This window comes from Python bivittatus, unplaced genomic scaffold, assembly GCF_059951505.1.
Source record: "Python bivittatus isolate LINGU-HERP-01145 unplaced genomic scaffold, Pbiv_v1 ctg000220_np1212, whole genome shotgun sequence".
NCBI lineage: Eukaryota > Metazoa > Chordata > Lepidosauria > Squamata > Pythonidae > Python > Python bivittatus.
The window spans coordinates 19,001,502-19,018,475 of NW_028277048.1; the positions used below are offsets into that span (position 1 = coordinate 19,001,502).

Genomic DNA, 16,974 nt, shown 5'->3' on the forward strand with positions numbered 1-16,974 from the left:
TATTAGTGCTTCTGTTGGCATGTCATTAGCTTGCAGCAGGATGGACAGCCTCTATGCCAGACACAGTTCCTGAGCCCCCTCTTTTTTTCCTCCTGGCCCTCCAAGACACTGCTATTAGAATGTATTAGCGACCAGCAAATAAGAATGAGATTCCCTACAATCTTCTGTTTTTTAAAAAAGGGTGAAATAAGCATTTTATGTTTGACCCACCTATTTTAGGCATAAGAAAAGTCAGTGTCAAACATTAAACAAATCTGTCTTCACCCCCTTTGGCAACATCACTGCAGTGGCCCTTAACCCAAAGAAATAATTTTTGGGAAGCCCCAGCTGCAAGAATCTTGCCTGTTCTAGTTTAGGCATTTTTGTTTTTGTTTTGTAGCATTTAGAATAATTACTCCTGCTTTTGACAAATTTTTGTAGAATTTGGTTTTCTTGGTTCCAGTAAATTAAAACATGGCCAAGAACCAGCAGCCTTTGAAGTGTCCCTTTTCCTTTAAGAGTTATCATTGAGATGTTTAGTAAACATGATTTTGGTGCTTGGAAGAACCCTGCTCGATTAGACTAAAGGCTGATCAAATTCAGTATCCTCTTTCCTACAATAGCCAACCACACACCTTTGGGGAGGAAGCCCACCAATAGAACATGAAAATAATGGCATCCTCTCAGGAACCATGGGATCCTGCAGACCTCTCTTCTTCCCATGAACTTGTAACTGATTTTACATTTAGACTGAATTCACAGTCATACTAAACCGTATCATTTGATTTTAGCTAGAGATTGGAAACTTTTTTGATTTCCCGTCTCAAGCTTGAAATAGTTCCAACTTTACCAGAAGTATTCAGAACACTTCCAAAAGGTCTGAACAGCTATTTCAAGCTTAAAATATTTCAAATTTGAGTTATCACACCTGTAGAATTTGCTTAGTGTTATGTAAGATGGAAGTCCTTCAATAAATCATTGGTAAGGAAACTAGGCATAACTCAGTTGTGAATTCCACCCTTTGTCTTGGGTCTAATTGTTGGCAAAGAAGATAACCTTTTTGCACTCTGATCACAATAAGGAATATATTTTTATTATATTTTATTTACAAATATTTGTTTGGTTTCTAAACCTCTGGGTTTCAGGTTAATACTCTTATATGGAAAAAAGTATTCTCAGTCCCTTTATCTTCCAGATGTTTTGGATTATGCTTGAACAATCTCTTGTTGGGTGTGCTGGGTACAATTGATAGAAGTTGAATTCCAACATATCTGGAAGGTATCAGATTATCTACTGTTGTTTTTTAAGCCTTATGGGTATCTTGGAAAGCATAGGGCAGGGTTCCTGACTATTCTAGCTTGGTGCTTATTTGAGTTTTGGCTTATGTGACAATGTTTACCACCATGCACTTTATTAGCAATACTTATGACGACTCCAGAAGTCTGTAGTCAATTCTTGTCAATGTAATAGAGCATACTAAGGTGAAAATTGCCTTGATGCTCTAGGAAGTTTAGAAGAAAAGTATTAAGATTATGGCCCACTCTTGTAATGTTCATACTTATGTTTTTAAAAAGCCTGGGGTGTGAAGGTTCTATTGAAAGGCAGCTCTGTTAGCTACTAAGAAAAAGTCAGAGAGGATTTAAAAATATCAAATTTGGAGGAGGAACAGAGAGAATGGAAGAGAAGCCAAATAGGTATGTGTTCTTCAATCCATTGCTTGGTAATTAACTCTTTAAGCTTAAGTACATATCAGGTAAAAAAAAAAAAAAATTGAGTGCTTCCAACACAGCATCACAGGGGCATTAAATGGAACAGATCTGCCTTCCTGCTCACAGCAAAGCCAGCCCATGGGCCAGGTGGAAAATCTGGAATTGTAATCCTTTCGGTTGCAGCACTAAAACCTTCAGCTGCTTCCTCATCTTCTGCATCCCCGCTAGAATTAGGAAGGGCTTTCGACTTGGTTGTTTTTCTGCCATGGGACTTTCCCTCCACTTCTTCCTTTAGGTTGCTTATATGAGAAAAGGAATGAATCTTGTGCAACACAATTTCATAACTTAGAAACATCTCTATCCTTAAAAATAAAAAAGGTATATAATCATTCAGTACCAGGGTTTCTTTAGGGGAGTTGACCTAAAAAGGCTGAAATGGTGTCAAAGGAAAAAAATGAAGGAAAAAAAGAGGGTGGTGGTCTTTCATCACCTTCTTCAATGTTTTTCAGGATTTTTGAGGAGGAAAGGCCCATATGCTCTATCATTTGTCTTGACTAGAATGTTTTGCATATGATTGTACAGGGTGAACAAATGGTTGGAAACTATTTTGGGAGCTTCTTGGGAGCCTGACTATATTGGCTAGGGTTGCTGCTGCTTGTTGTCAACCCACAGCTGGTCCTGGCAATCTGGACTGGGGTTGCTAAGGAACTGGCTGAGCTGCGTATTACAGTTATGGCTGTGTTTTGGAAACTTGCTACTGATGCCAACCTGGCTATGGGGGGCAGGGGGTGAGCGAGCAATAATAGTTAAACAATGAAGGGAATGCTAACAAGTCTGTATATGAGCTGAAGAAACATCATGTCTGAGAGACGTCCTTAGTCTATGTAGGAGATAAAGTGAAGTACTTAATAGATAATTTAATCTAGGACCAGAGATATAAAATGGGTAGTAATGGTAGAACTGCTCAACTCCTCATTCCCAAATTGTTACCACTAATACATCAATCTTCTCTCATCTCCATCAGCGAAGTGTCTTTCTACTGGTTCTCTGCAGAATACTACAAAATGGAGGTAGCTATCTGTATATATATCTGTTTCATTGGATTAGAAGTATCTGGGATATAAAGCATTTAGAATAAGAATGGATATCCTCTGTGGCATTTCCCCATCCTTTCTGTACTTATTTCATCTCTTGCTGGAAAATGGGCAGGCAAGAAATACAGAAGTATCAAACAAGAACAATTGAAACTGTACTCCAATAGAAGAGAATATATGTAGCTCAGGGTTAAACTGTGGAGTCCTTGGTGCTTTCTGTGCTTGGTTATTTGCTTGCAGACACCAACTAATAGAAGACACAATGAAAACTCCTTAATCTCAAAGCACATGGACTTAACCACAATTTCAACTGGGAAACTGAGCATCCTAGACCAAGCCAAATCCAAAAACGCTAGGGAATTCCTCGAAGCTTGACATTCAGACAAATCAGCCATCAATAAACACATAGAAATAAACTATATTTACATACCATTCAAAAGAGACAATAAAAGAAGCTAAGGAAACAAAAAGACCAGAACACATCCTTTCCAGCAGCCAACGTCCAGATAAGCAGGGATTAACACCAGACAATCAAGGAGAAAACAATACCCTCAAGTAACTACCAAGGAGCAAACCACCCCCCCGCTACACTGGCAGGGCAAGCTACTTGGAAGCAAACCCCAAACTCACTAGCACTGATGCTACCTAGCTGGGTAATTAAATGTCTGCAAGCAGGCAACAAGCTCAGAGAGCACTCAGGACTCCATAAAACTTCACTGCCTTTCCCTCACCTCCTACTTTCCCACTGCAACCTTTCTTACATTGCAAAACTGAGTGGTAGTTTATGCCATCTGCTTGTAAAGTGGTACCAATATGATGGCATCGTTGTTCACATGAATAGACTGCTCAGAATCGTTCCAGAGTGCAATTCTTAACATTGTTGGTGTTAATTCCATTTATACTATGCTTCAGTGGATGCAGTGTAGCCTGACGAGATAACCTGGTGTGGTACCTAATCAGGTATCAGACTACAAGTATTAAATCTCTTTCAGCCACAGAAGCTCACTGACTTTGGGCCCATCTCTCACACACACAGCCCAATCCAAAATGGGAGTACAATGTACACCATCCTGGGCTCCTGAAGGAAAGACAGAATAGATATTTAATGAACATTGAATAGATATAGACTCTTTTCCTCTCTTCTGTTAAATCATTATTTAACAGTGGCCTGTTGAATATAAAACTAGCATTGGTTGGATTCAGACATTACACTTGGCCAAAACCAAGCTATCCACATTATGAATCGGAGCAACGTAAGACTGCGGTGATTGAGTAATGAGATGCAATGATTGATACAGGTAGTCCTCACTTAACAACCACAGTCGGAACTGGAATCTCAATTGTTGAGCAAAGCAGTTATTAAGCGGGATGCCCATGATTGCTTCACTCAACAACCGCAATCTGGGCAATCCGAGTTGCAGTCTTTAAGCGATCTCTTGGATTGTTAGGCAGACAGAGCGAAAGGGCTGCCTGCTGGATGGTTTTAGCTCTGCCCGGAGCTGAAATCCTCCCAGCAGGCAGCCCTTTCACTTTCAAAAATTCCTGCAGCCTGCTGAAGGGTTTTCCCTCCCCTCTGTGCACGGAGCAGAAATCCTTCCTGGGGCTACAGGAACGGAGCTGAAATCTTCAGAATTTGAGCTCTGTTCCTGCAACCTGCAGAGGGATTTCAGCTTCCCTCCGCTTGCAACCTTCCCTGGCTTCCCCATTGACTTTCTGGGGAAGCCGGCAGAGAAGATTACAAATGATGATCACAGGGTGCTTGGCAACCAGTCATAAATGCAAGCTGGTTGCCAAGCACCTGAGATGTGGTCGGAGACTGTGGGGGGAGGGGCATGTGGTGTGACATTTTACAATGGCCGGAAGTGCTTTACAGGCAATAAAGCACCCTTTCTGAGGCCATGGTAACTTTGAATGGTCATTAAACAACCAGTTGTAAGTCGAGGACTACCTGTATTACACCATGGCTCTGAAGAAAGCCACAATTGCCTGGGTTCATGTTACATGGTAATTTAAAACCAGACAAATCAGGAAGGGGAGACAAAAGGTGCCATTACTGCACAAATCTCCTTAGTATGTCTATTTGGTTAAGGATGACAGGAAATTATTTACTAAACAAATATCTATAAAAATTGTAGTACAACACATTTGGAAGTCAACAGTTGGAGAACTAAATTCTACTCTGCTCATTTTTGCTTCTGGTGAGGAGGCATACTGTGATGAATTGACTGGACACAAAGAAGCTGTATTACATTTAACATTTAGTTGGTTTCTTTCTCCCATTTCAATAAAGCAAGTGCCACAGTGTTAAATATTGTATTAAAAAAACCTGAATGTAATATGATCCATTTGGTCTCATACACATGTGGAGCTGGACTAAAACCCCAGAGAGTGGCTTTTTGTGCTTGGGGGAGGAGGGATGTTCTGCACTGGACTGTTTTTGGATCTTATTTTTGTAGTTTGAGGCCACCTCTGACTGCAGCTAGTAAGAAGATACTTAATGATTTTGAGGGAAAGAATGTGTGTCGCTAGCTCCTGGATATGAGCTTTCCATTCATTCATTCAGCAAGAACAAAGAATGATTCCCTTCTTGCTTGGCAAAAGCTAGGAGTTGGTCTGCTCTCAAACACCAGCCAGTGAAAAGAATGTGGGCATGCACATGGGGTTTCTGTAGCCAGCGAAGAAAAAAAGCAAACCCTTCAAGTAAAGTCCCTGCTTAAGCCTAATGCGTGATCAAACCTTTACACCTTGTGCTGCAGTATAAACCCCCTGTAGGAGTGATAGTAAAGACTGCCAGAGATCTGTCTCAAGGATTGTCAATTGCTTTGGTGGCAAGATACATACTGTCAAGGTACATACTGCTTAAAGGCTGCTTTAAGAAAAAGAAATCCTTGCCTTGCCTCTCATTTGTGTTGCAAATGTTTAATCACCCTTGTAATTTTGAGCAGAAGAGAAAACTGTTTATTCAGGAGCAGCACCTGAAAGAAAAAAAATCTGGCAGCCTTATCTCACCCCATGCTCTTACCTAGGCTGATGGCCAGCTTGCTGGCTACCCAGTTGAGTGTGTATACTTGGGATCCTATACCAAGGAACAACAATTTCCAAAAGTTGCCTGCTATTTCAGTGAGGTAAAAGCATTTCCAAAAAAGGGGAACAGTAGGAGAACAGTCGGAACAGTAGGAGAACAGTTGTTTTTGTTTGCTTTACTGTTCGCCTCTGTCCTTTTTGCCCTTGGTGGGAGGACGCTATCTCTGAGTGATGAGTAGCCACTGTAATCAATAGCTCAACATCTGGATGACCACGTATTTCCCACACCTAATACAAGCAGCATTTTATCCCTTCACTCCCACCACCAATTCAAGCTTCCCCTACAGGGTACCTCCCAGGTACACTGGAACTGCGACTCCGAGAATTCCTAACCAGCACAGGTGTTCTGGGAACTGCAGTCCCAAGATCTCAAGAGCACTTGGTTGGGGAAGGAAAGCTGTTTTCATTATTTATTTTATATTTTATTTTATATTTCACATTTAGATACTGCCCATCTCACAAAAAAGTGACTCCTCATCTCCAGTTGCCACCTGACCCTTTTATTCAACAGTATATTCCTTGTGGACCCCTACTGCACACAGATAGCATCTGTTCCTGGCACATCAAAGGGGACATGCTTATTTCAGTGGGAATGCCTGGGATATTTCCTAGATCGCACACTTTCCTTGTCAGCTGGCTCCTCTTGAGTTGACTGGGCCCAGAGGTATTCAGCAGCCTGCAAAGAGACAGCTACAACTTAAATAACTGCATGGCTTGTACATTTAATTAATAATGGCAGCAAATACTATCTTGTTCACTTACTGTAGTATCATTTGCTTAATCTTTGACAGTTTTGACATTATTTCACTGACACAGTATTAACAAGGCAATTATGATGTCCTTTTTAAAAGAATGCTAGATTCACTATCCCTCCTGGTCTCCTCTCACCCCTACCCCAGGGCACTGAAACATTCAAGAACAGCTTTGGTTTTCCAGCAGGTTTTAAACCAGGAAATAAACATTATCCATGTTGGGGCAAAGGTGGTCTGCCTTGCTGGCTTCAAGGTATACATACGGTCCCAGCTGGTAAACTGGACCAATGCGTAATGCATTTAGTAATCAGGTGTCAAAGCCTACCAATATTGGAATAAAGAGAATAATCCTTTGAAAGCCAGGATTGCCCCTAGAGAGAACCAGTGGGATTCTGGCTTTCAGAGGCTTGCTCTGCTTGTGTGGGCTGGGCTGGTATTGTCCTCATTCCCTTTGCTCTGACAGAAGAATTGTTTGGTGGACTCAGTAGGTGTTGGGATCCTTACAGGAAGGGAGGTGTTCAGGTATCTCTGTCCTTACTACAACTGAGTATCGGTTTCTACTAATAGTATAGCTGAAGCAGCTATCTTTACCTCACAGTGATTAATAGAAGATTCCATGCAACAAAAACAATGTAGGTTCATTTCCTGTCTTAAATTTTTCACACTATATTAAGCAAACAAAACTTTAGCATTAAGATTTTAGGATTTATGTTACACTTTGAGGCTTCTCCGCTCATTGTTATGGGGATCAGCCTGCTGATTTTGGGGCATTCAGAAAAGTGCTCCAGGGGCCATAGGTTGCTCTCCTGTGCATTAGATCAGTAATACACTGGGACAGAAGGGGTAACAGAGTTGAAGAGAGGTAAGACTCCATTGCATTTGTTTCAAATTGAATTATCTTATGAATTTGTTTACTATTACTACAACGATGCTGGCTATAAACATACATTAAAAGGAGATGTGATCTATAGCAAGTGAAAATATGTATGGATATCTCTTTTTTGTTTACGCATTTGATGAATGACAATTGACAAACTAATGATATTGAGAAGCCTCACGTAGGGGTCATTCAGGTGTGTTGAACTCAATGGTTTAAATGGCTGGTTCCAACTCTGTGGCTTCAGGTTGTTTAATCCATGTGTGAATGCTGTATTTGTACATCCAGTTAACTGACAGAGCAGTTTGATCAATTTGTGTGTAGTATGAACCCACCCAACTGTGGTTTATTCAGTAAGCCATGGTTAAGCAAATTATTACCTTGGAACAATATGTGAACTTAGTCAATGAACCTGAATCAGTCTAAGGTGGAAGTCCTAAAATCATAATTCCTAGGGAAGGGAGTAAGTCCAACTGAAGTAGGTGTATCCATGCAATATACTTACCATACTCCACTGCAAAAGCTGAGTTTCTTAAATTGTGGTTGGTTTGTACTTCAAACTAACTACAAAGTTATGCCAACCCAGCCATTTTGTACAGGACTGTACTGTATGTTAAAATTAAAACACCATTAGATAAACAAAACATTGATATAAAGTGAATATTAAGTAAAATAGAAGCATGCAAAACTTTCAGACACTAATATGGGTATTCACTAGAACAACTCGCTCAGATGGACTCCTGCAGATGTCTTAAAATACAGCGTTTAGGTTAGGGAAGGCTGCACTACAGTAACATCCCAATTTTAAGTAGATTATTCTCTTTCCTCCACCTTGTAACAATGAATCTTTTGGAATTTGTAATAAATTGTGGGTAGGCATAAAAATGTGCATTACACGTTAATCCCTGTAACCGATTAAGTATGACTTAAGTATGATGAGTTTATTCTTTAAACCAGAGGATATAAAAGATTGCACAAGAATGAAGATGTGAGCCAGTATGCACCACATCAATCATTTCAATGCAAAACAAGTAATAATTCTTCAACTGACTGGAGTTAGCACGGAAAAAAGTGCACAAACCCAGCCAATCTCAAGAAGAGAAGTTTTCTTAATGGATTTATTACTTCCATTTAGGTTGGCTCTTTCTCCAATAAGCTCAAAGTAGTGCAGTGATTCTTCCCCTTATTTTATCCTTATAATAACCTATAAATTAAAGAAAGATGAAAGACAACAGCTGGGATTGGATAGGTATACCCACGCTTAACTCAATCTAAATATTCAAATTTTCACAGCACACTGAACCATGAACTTAAGTATAAAGGTTGGATTTGGTCAATATAGGCAAAATATGGAGCTTGCTATATCAGCATAAACACAGCCAGTATAATTGCCCCAAGGTCTATCAGATGCCTGAGTGGACATCTGAATCTGATTTCACAATCTTTATTAGATACTGCTAGGTTCAGATACTGATTTAATTCATGGTTTACTTAACTTTGGTTTACTGAAGCCACAACTGGGTTCACACATCAAGCCACATTCCATAATTTACAAATATCTATAGTTTCACACAAAACACTTGGCAAAATGAAAGTAATTGTATGGTTTAATGTGATGACCAAAGGCACTCTAATCCAGAGTTTGGTAACCTATGCCAGACCAGGTATTATTGTTGAACTATCCCTCACTATTGACCATAGTAGCTGATTTGCTGTCAATCATAGTTAATGTCTGAGGGATAGGTTCCCAGTCTCTGTGGTAACCTGATCCTTTTATAGAAATTGTGTGTGTCATCTTGATAGTTGCAAAACATTTTTATCAGAAAAAAATCGGCCCTTAAATCCAAGTTAAAACAGCAGAATGTTGAAGGATTTTGATAAGTAAAAGGTAAAGATAAAAACTTCCTTCAAACTCAACTTCTGGTTCACGGCCATGCAGTTTTCTTGGCAACACTATATAAATGGATTATTACTGCCTTCTTCTGGAAGGTCCTTCCTGGTGGCCTCCAATCCCAGTACTAATTTTAACTCTACTTGGCTTTTTCCAATTAGCCACGTTTGATTAGATACAAGAATCTGTTATGGAATGTTAATAAATAAGAACATTAAACACAGCATGGTCAATAGCAAAGGACAGTTGAACGTCTTAATTATCGCAATTCCTCCACCCCTACAGATCATAACTCTGTAAGTGATATAGCCACTTACCTGGAAATAAGGCCACTCAACTCCAGATTTACTGGTTAAATGCTCTGGGGACGTGGCCATATTTGATGCACACTACGGCCTTCGACCATCATTCTGGGCACTGGCTGGAAGAGAGGATGACTAAATCAACTTTCCCTAACTTACCGTCTTCCAGCTGGCATACGAGTAAAACCTCCCAGCCAGCACCTGGAGGGTGCCAGACTGGAGAAGAATTCGGGAACAGCTTCGTCTCGAGGGCCGTAGCCCGAATTCCGTGGGCGTGCCTCGCGCGCACATGCGCCCGCCCGCTCTCCCCGCCCTGGGAGCTAGGCGGCGGGAAGCCGCACCAAGACCGCCGACCGTCCCCTTAGCCGCCGCCGCTAACCCTCAGCGCCGCCTCCTGTTTTCCCTAATCCCACCCACCCCTCTCTCATTGGCTTTGCGGTCAGGTGACCCCGCCTCTTCAGCAAATCTCGCGAGGATCTCGGGTGCTCAGAAAACGGGGGGGCACAGCAATCCACCACAGCAAGACTTGGGGGCCGCTGCTCAAGAGTGGGGAGAGTCCCGTTAGTGTCGGCGCCAGGCGGAGGGACACGGGGACTTAAAGGGAAGGGAATTCGGTCACTTCCCTCCCTTCTCCACTCCCGAGGTGAGTGTCTCCGTTGCTTCTCAGTTTCTCTCACCCGTCCTCTCCTCCTCCTCCCCTCAAGAAAAGCCTAACTCCTCCAAGACTTGCGAGATGGGTTCCGCCTGGCGGTGATTGGCAGCTCAGCCGCGTCAATTAGCGCAACGGTCGGGACGAGTGGTGGGCGACTCGGCTAATCAGAGCATGCAGCTGGAGTGAGAACCCGCCCCTTTTCCCGTATGTGGGCGGGACCTCAGGAGCTGTGAGGAAGCTCTGAGAAGGGGCCCGGGCGGTGGCCAGGAGGAGGGGCGCGCGCCCAGGAGTCGGAGTGATGGGCGTGCGAGAAGAGAGAATTCGGAACGGCCTGGGTGGCCCAAGGGTGCTTCTCGCGCACGTGTATGATGGGTGTATATATACATGTGGGTGAAATGGCTGAGGATGGGAAAGGAGACGGATAGTCCGGGGCTGAGGTTAATGAGGGGCAAAACAGCATCATTCTGAAGGAACGAGAGCTGGGTGGCCTGAGACGCCTCCAATTCTTGCAAAGACTGAGTGGAGGATATGTCCCTCCCCCCCATATACTGGATATCGTGTTATAAGTAAAACAACAACGAGGGTGGCTTGATCAATGTTTAATAGATGCCACAGGGTCAGTGAATAGGCTTTAGAGAGGCCTCCTGGGTCACTCGGGAAACTCATTCCTCCCATCTTTGGTGCCCAAGAAGATTATGCAGAGAATGCTACTGCAAATTCCTTCTGAGGCAACTATGAAGTAGAAGCAGGGGTAACAAGAGTCTCCCATCCTCTGTTTTGTCTTCCTGGGCAATGTGGCTGATGAGAGAAGGCTTGCTGGACTGCCCAGAGGGAACCAATAAGTGAATAGCAGTCGCTGCTCCTTGCTGTTGCTGCTTGCCTGATCATCCATGAAGTAGCCGTTTCCATTTGAATGTCCAACTCTTTTGAGTGGGGATGAGGTGTCTATAATGCAATATAAAATGGGTTAAGAATGGGACAAATGAACAGAGATGGCTGCTCCTTGAAATACTGCTGTCTTGTCTGCTTTCAACCGGCTGAGGAGTATTGCTACATTGTTATAGAAGGTGCCCCCACCCTAAAAAAAAAAAAAGGTACTGCTCTCCTGGTACTAGTTTGCCTCCGAATAGCAGCTATATAGGCATCTGCCTTAATAAGCCGCCTTCAGCCCTATCAAATGAGATTTCCTCATAAGGGAAAGACATCACTTTCTGTACTCCTAGCAGAGTGATGCTCCTGCACTGCTTAAGGGGATGGTTAAATAAGTGGGAGGTAGCAGATGTTTGCTTACCTGAATTGGCAGTCAAGAATGGTTGTTGCCATGCTGTAAACTTAAATCTTGTCTTTGGATTGTATAGTAGCTGGGTCGCTCAGTCCTCCATATCAGGTGTCTTGAGTTGCTGCTCCTTACTTTCTCTTGTCTCCCTACTATTATATAAAGGGGTAGGGCTGGCAAGAAAGTAGTGATCACTACTTTTTAAAAATGACACTTGCCAACTTTGAATGGGGAGGAGGAAATGATGTTTGTGTCATGATATGTGCCAGTAAGACAGCCTAGAGGAATGGACAAACATGTGGTTGTGACAGCATAGAGTGTTGATGGTTGCTGCTTTGCAATGTCAGCTAGCTAGTTAAAAGTGGCATCAGAGAGTTCTGTGACCTTGGCAGCAGCCCAGTGATACCAGCTGGAATCAGCATGGAAAAGATGGTGTCCATTTGGGAACACTAATTCCTCCTTTGCCAACCCCTTGAGTTGAGAGCAAACATTATCTTTATTTTCTTTTGAGGAACGTTGGAAATAGATTATTCTTCCTGACTGGCTTTGCCAAAAACTCTTCATAGCCCAGCTTTTGTTTATTTCACATCAGCAATATAGTACTTTTTTTTATCCCACCTTTATTATTTTTTTATAAATAACTCAAGGCAGTGAACATACCTAACACCTCTTCCTCCTATTTTCCCCACAACAACCACCCTGTGAGGTAAGTTGGGCTGAGAGAGAGTGACTGGCCCAAAGTCACCCAGCCGGCTTTTCTGCCTAAGGTAGGGCTAGAACTCACCGTCTCCTGCTTTCTAGCCTGGTGCCTTAACCGCTAGACCAGACTGGCTCTCATTGTACTAAAGCTACTTCAGTTGACTGGTTTGTTTATCTGAGTCTGTTGGTGGTCAGGTAGTTCTCAGTTGAAGCAGCCAACCTGTTATTCCCCTGTTCCATATAAAGCAAGCAAGTTGACAAAAGGAATTAATTACAGGATGGGGTACAGCTAAAAATGCTATATTTGGAAATACATTCTTTAATATGCATAACAGATTTAGCAACATCTTGGAGTGTCCACAATGTTACAAAAGATACTTTGTAAAAAAAAAAGTCCAAAATATGCACATTGTTCCATTATCTTGACTGAAAGTGCTTTCATTTCAGTGGCAGTAGTTGCAGCTTGTGTTGTTTATAATAATACATGATATTTATATGGCTTATTTTAAGAGCTCCAGATGCTTCACACAGAACCTCAGTGACAACAGCAGTGTAGGAAAGTATTCTAATTTAGTCTGGATAGCTATTAGGAAAACAAAGGGTAGTGGTTTGCCTATAGCTGCATGGTCTACTTGCAGTTAATATAAAATTTGAATTATGCATTTAAGAGGCTAACTTATAGCCTGGATTGAGTCACATTACTTTTTGTCTTGTATTGAGACAAAATTAAGTTACATTATTTTTTGTCTTGTAACTTCATATGTTGGTGGTTATGTTAAACTGCACTTCCTAATTATTAGTCCACATGGGAGAGCAAATTGACAATCAATAGAGAATAAAAATTGTCAAAATTGAGAAGTATTTGTTTTGTATTAACATGGTAACAAGTTCCTTTGCTGACTGAGGCTACATGAAGCAATTTGTAATCATTTTTAATTTAAACTGTCTTTGTTAGCTACAGTGACATGACAATCTTAAAATGTACAGTAGAGTGTTTCATCAGAAGTTAATCACTTGCTGTGCTCCTTGTAATGAAAACAAATATGTTTGCTTCAGATAACTGAGAGATGGGCTTTGCCTGAATATCCTTTAGCTTACCTTATATTTGCAAACTGTGGGAGAAAGGGAAAAATATTAGACTGGGGCAGGGGGAGGAGGGGAGGAGATGGAAAAGGAATAGGGAGGTTTAAGATCCTTAATTCCAACTTCACAATATCTTACTCCCTTTAGAACTTTCAAAGATTAGGATTTCTCAATTCTAGAATTGGAAAGGGAGATCAGATATTAGATCGTCTCCAGCTGCAGAGCTTTTGCCCTTGACGATAGAGGACTAAAAGTTAAGAATTCTGTGCTATCCTATTGGCCATAGGTTGTACTCTTAGATACTAATTTTTCCTTGAAAGTTGGCCGGGATATTAGCACATGTTGATTTTATTTATTTATTTATTAAATTTATACGGCCGCCCATCTCACAAACGTGACTCTGGGAAGTGTACAACACTTAATTAAAAAAAACAAATATATTAAAAAAACCAATTATTAAAAAATATTAAAAAGCACAAGGCACAAGAGAGGATAAATGTTAATCTCAGTAAGGGAGCCACCTCAAGATCTCACCAGTCCCCTGGGATCCCCAGGCCTGATGAAATAGCCAGGTCTTGAGAGACTTATGGAATATTAACAGGGATGGAGCTAACCTCACTTCCAGAGGGAGAAGATTCCATAAGGTGGGTGCCATGGCAGGGAAGGGCTGCCTCCTGGGACCTCCCAAGTGTAGTTCCCTAACAGACGGGACCTGCAGCATGCCTTCTCTGCCAGATCTGATGGGACGGGCAGATATAATTGAGGAAAGACAGTCCCTCAGATAACCTGGTCACATGCCATGAAGGGCTTTGATCTTGAGAGAGAGAGAGAGAGCACTCTCATGTTGATTTCATGTCAGGATTTTCTCATATTGCAGCACTGAATCTTGCTAAATCAAAATGAAATTATTCAAAGCTCTTGAAATGTGACAAAGACAGGTGATTTGATTCAAGATGTTTCCTGTGTACTTAGCCACTTCTTTGGCTGAGAACTTCATAGCAACAGCACTGTGACATGACATAGAATTGTTTGACAGCATTGAGTATAATGAAGCTAATACATACATTGAACTGTCTTTGGGCAGAAATTAATATACTGCTTTCCTAGCAAGTACTAAGTGAGTTCTACATGTGAAGTGAACATTGGAGATGTGTTGGTTGCTTGTGAGGACTGGAAAGTGTAATTTGGTAAAGTTTTGTATTTTACAGCAGTTTTGAACCATTAGTACAACAAAATAATGGGAAGAGTCCATTAGACCCAAATATCTGTTAAATGGCATGCATAAAATGGCAAACAGATTTTATCCATTGCATCCTAAGTTATTCTGTTATTCTATTGATAGAATCAGTCAAACTGAACAACTAGAAACTCCGATAAGTATCATAGGAAAAGAGGCAAATGACTTTTTGTTTGTCTCATACCAGCAGTCAAGTAGTTTTCTTTTACACACTATTGTGGGCTTTTTTACAAGATTTCTCTAATAGATCTACTTGTCTTTAACTATTGTAAACAATGTGAGCAATTGTCTTTTTTACCATATTTTCATTTGGATGCCACAAAGTCTGAGCTTGTCATGTAGAATTATATTTAACCACCTGGCTGCCAATGGGGATTAGGAATTGTTTGCAGAAAAGCACACAGAACTTCCTCCAGACAAGTGAGCAGGCTACTAAAGAGGAACCAGGACCTTTGTCCTTTCTTTGTCAGCCAACTTAACTATTGTACTAGCACAGAAGGAAGGGGATTCTTAACTTCCATACTGGCTGTGAAAGAAAAGTAAGCTGGCAATGGAGTAACAGCATTCTTTTTTCTTTTTTTCCAGTTGAAAGTGGATTAGTAAACCTTTTTGCAGGCTAGCAGCTTTTTGGAGCTTAATAACTATAGTTGGATAGAGTTGGTTTAGGCCAAGTGTATGAGCTGTGAAAATCCCCAATTCCAGTATTACCCTATCTGTGTACTTAAACAAGTCACTGTTTTTGGCCTCAGCCTCCTGTTTGTTATTGGCTGGACTAGTAAGTCAAACAAGATTTCAGAAGAAAGCAGTCAAAAAACTATCTGCATCATGACAAAAAACTAACATGTATGTACCTATGTATCCATCAGGAGTCAAGTTATCATGAAACAACTTTTTCCATCTCTTTGTAATATGAAATCTATTAAACAGAACTATTATAGAGGTTACTGAAAGAAGTAACTGAAGTACTTCAAGATATATTCAATATTATTTGTAAATACAAAGAGGTAAACTGATATTGTATATCCATATTAATTTTGTGTGCATGAAAAAACATTTTTGCGAATCTCTCCTAATTCAGCAGGCTCTTTGTCTCTACATTATGTTCCCAATCATACTTGCATGTCAGCTGCCCTAAGCATATTGTGCTTCTGTGGAAATATGTTTCGTATTGAGCAAATATTTACAGATGACCAGGTAGAAGAAAACATTCTCATCATTTTACAAGGTGTTGAATTGTTGGACTCTTGAACTGGGCATCCCAAAATAGTGGCTGAGGAATGCTATTGCTTATTTCAAGGATACTGGTTGTGTAAATGCTGGGATCATAACTACATTTTGTTTTATCAATAGTATGATTATACAATAAACAGTGTAGTTGCACTGTGCCGATAGCTTATTATAGGTATAGCTAAGATTTTGGAAGCATGTCCAGTTGTTATAGTGTGTGGAGTAAGGGACTTAAGCTATTGTCAAAGCCTTTATAGATGGTATAGATTCCTCAAAAAGTCTTGGATTGTACTGTGAGTTAATATGTGCTCCTGATCACAGTAGTTGTTATGAACAGGTTTGGGAATGACAGGAGCCTTATCTTTTCATATGTTGTAAATTTCAGACTAATGCCTAATACTTTCATGTAGTTATCATGGATTATTGGGGCCCATAACTAAGGCTTTCACTACTGTACCAGTAACCAGCATAAGTTTTTTGTACAACCATCTAACAATGCTCCTGTTTCAATACTACAAATGTTATTTCCTGTATTTATATTTTATTAGAATTTCTTCCCTGTTACGTTTTTGAGAAAAATCCAAAGTAAATAAAATTATAAAACAAAATGACATGTTAAAATAGTAATCAAAATAACAACAATATAGACATTTCCTCCCTGGGTGGAAATTCTTCTCCTGAAGAGCTGAATCTATATAGGTTTTCAGAAGGTATTGAAAGGCAGTGTGGTATTGGCCAATAACACATTTAACTAGATATTTGAAACTTGTTCTGACAGACATGAATTTTCTTAGTTCTGTGGCTTAATGGGGTTGATTTATGCTTTATTAAGTCTTAACAAGGGAACAGTTATATTTTTCCTCCATATATTTTCCTCCATATATCCTCCAAAGTAATTTGACTCATAACAGTGATTTAAATGAAACCCTGATTATTCAGATTTATTCACAAATTGTGTCTTTGAAGTACAGTTTGAGCTAAATTTGAAGTTTAGCCTTCCCATTTGAATTAATTTAAAAGCTTCAGGGTTCAATAATTCCTAGATGTTGGGAAAGCTTTAAGCAATCAAATCTATAGAAAAATCTTCTTTTGCTGCCTCTCCGTTCCAATCC

At 40.6% G+C, this 16,974-nt stretch overlaps 1 protein-coding gene and 1 long non-coding RNA gene across 4 annotated transcripts in view; one reads left to right on the forward strand and one right to left on the reverse strand.

Moving 5' to 3' along the window:
• Positions 1-6,345: 6,345 nt before the first annotated feature.
• On the reverse strand, positions 6,346-10,082 carry LOC103048792 (uncharacterized). Its single transcript, XR_003085955.2, has 2 exons — positions 9,704-10,082; positions 6,346-6,542 (listed from the first exon to the last, which is right to left on the reverse strand). It is a non-coding gene; the product is annotated as an uncharacterized LOC103048792 (long non-coding RNA).
• Positions 10,083-10,113: 31 nt separating this feature from the next.
• Positions 10,114-16,974, forward strand: part of LOC103061925 (cyclic AMP-dependent transcription factor ATF-7) — a 124,372-nt gene continuing 117,511 nt past the window's right edge. The window contains exon 1 of one of the 3 annotated variants that reach the window (XM_088138014.1): positions 10,114-10,331. The gene's annotated coding sequence lies outside the window, so the exon portion shown is untranslated. Of the gene's footprint in view, positions 10,332-10,588; positions 10,727-16,974 lie in introns of those variants that run through there. The other 2 variants (XM_088138015.1, XM_088138016.1) reach the window with 2 other exon arrangements.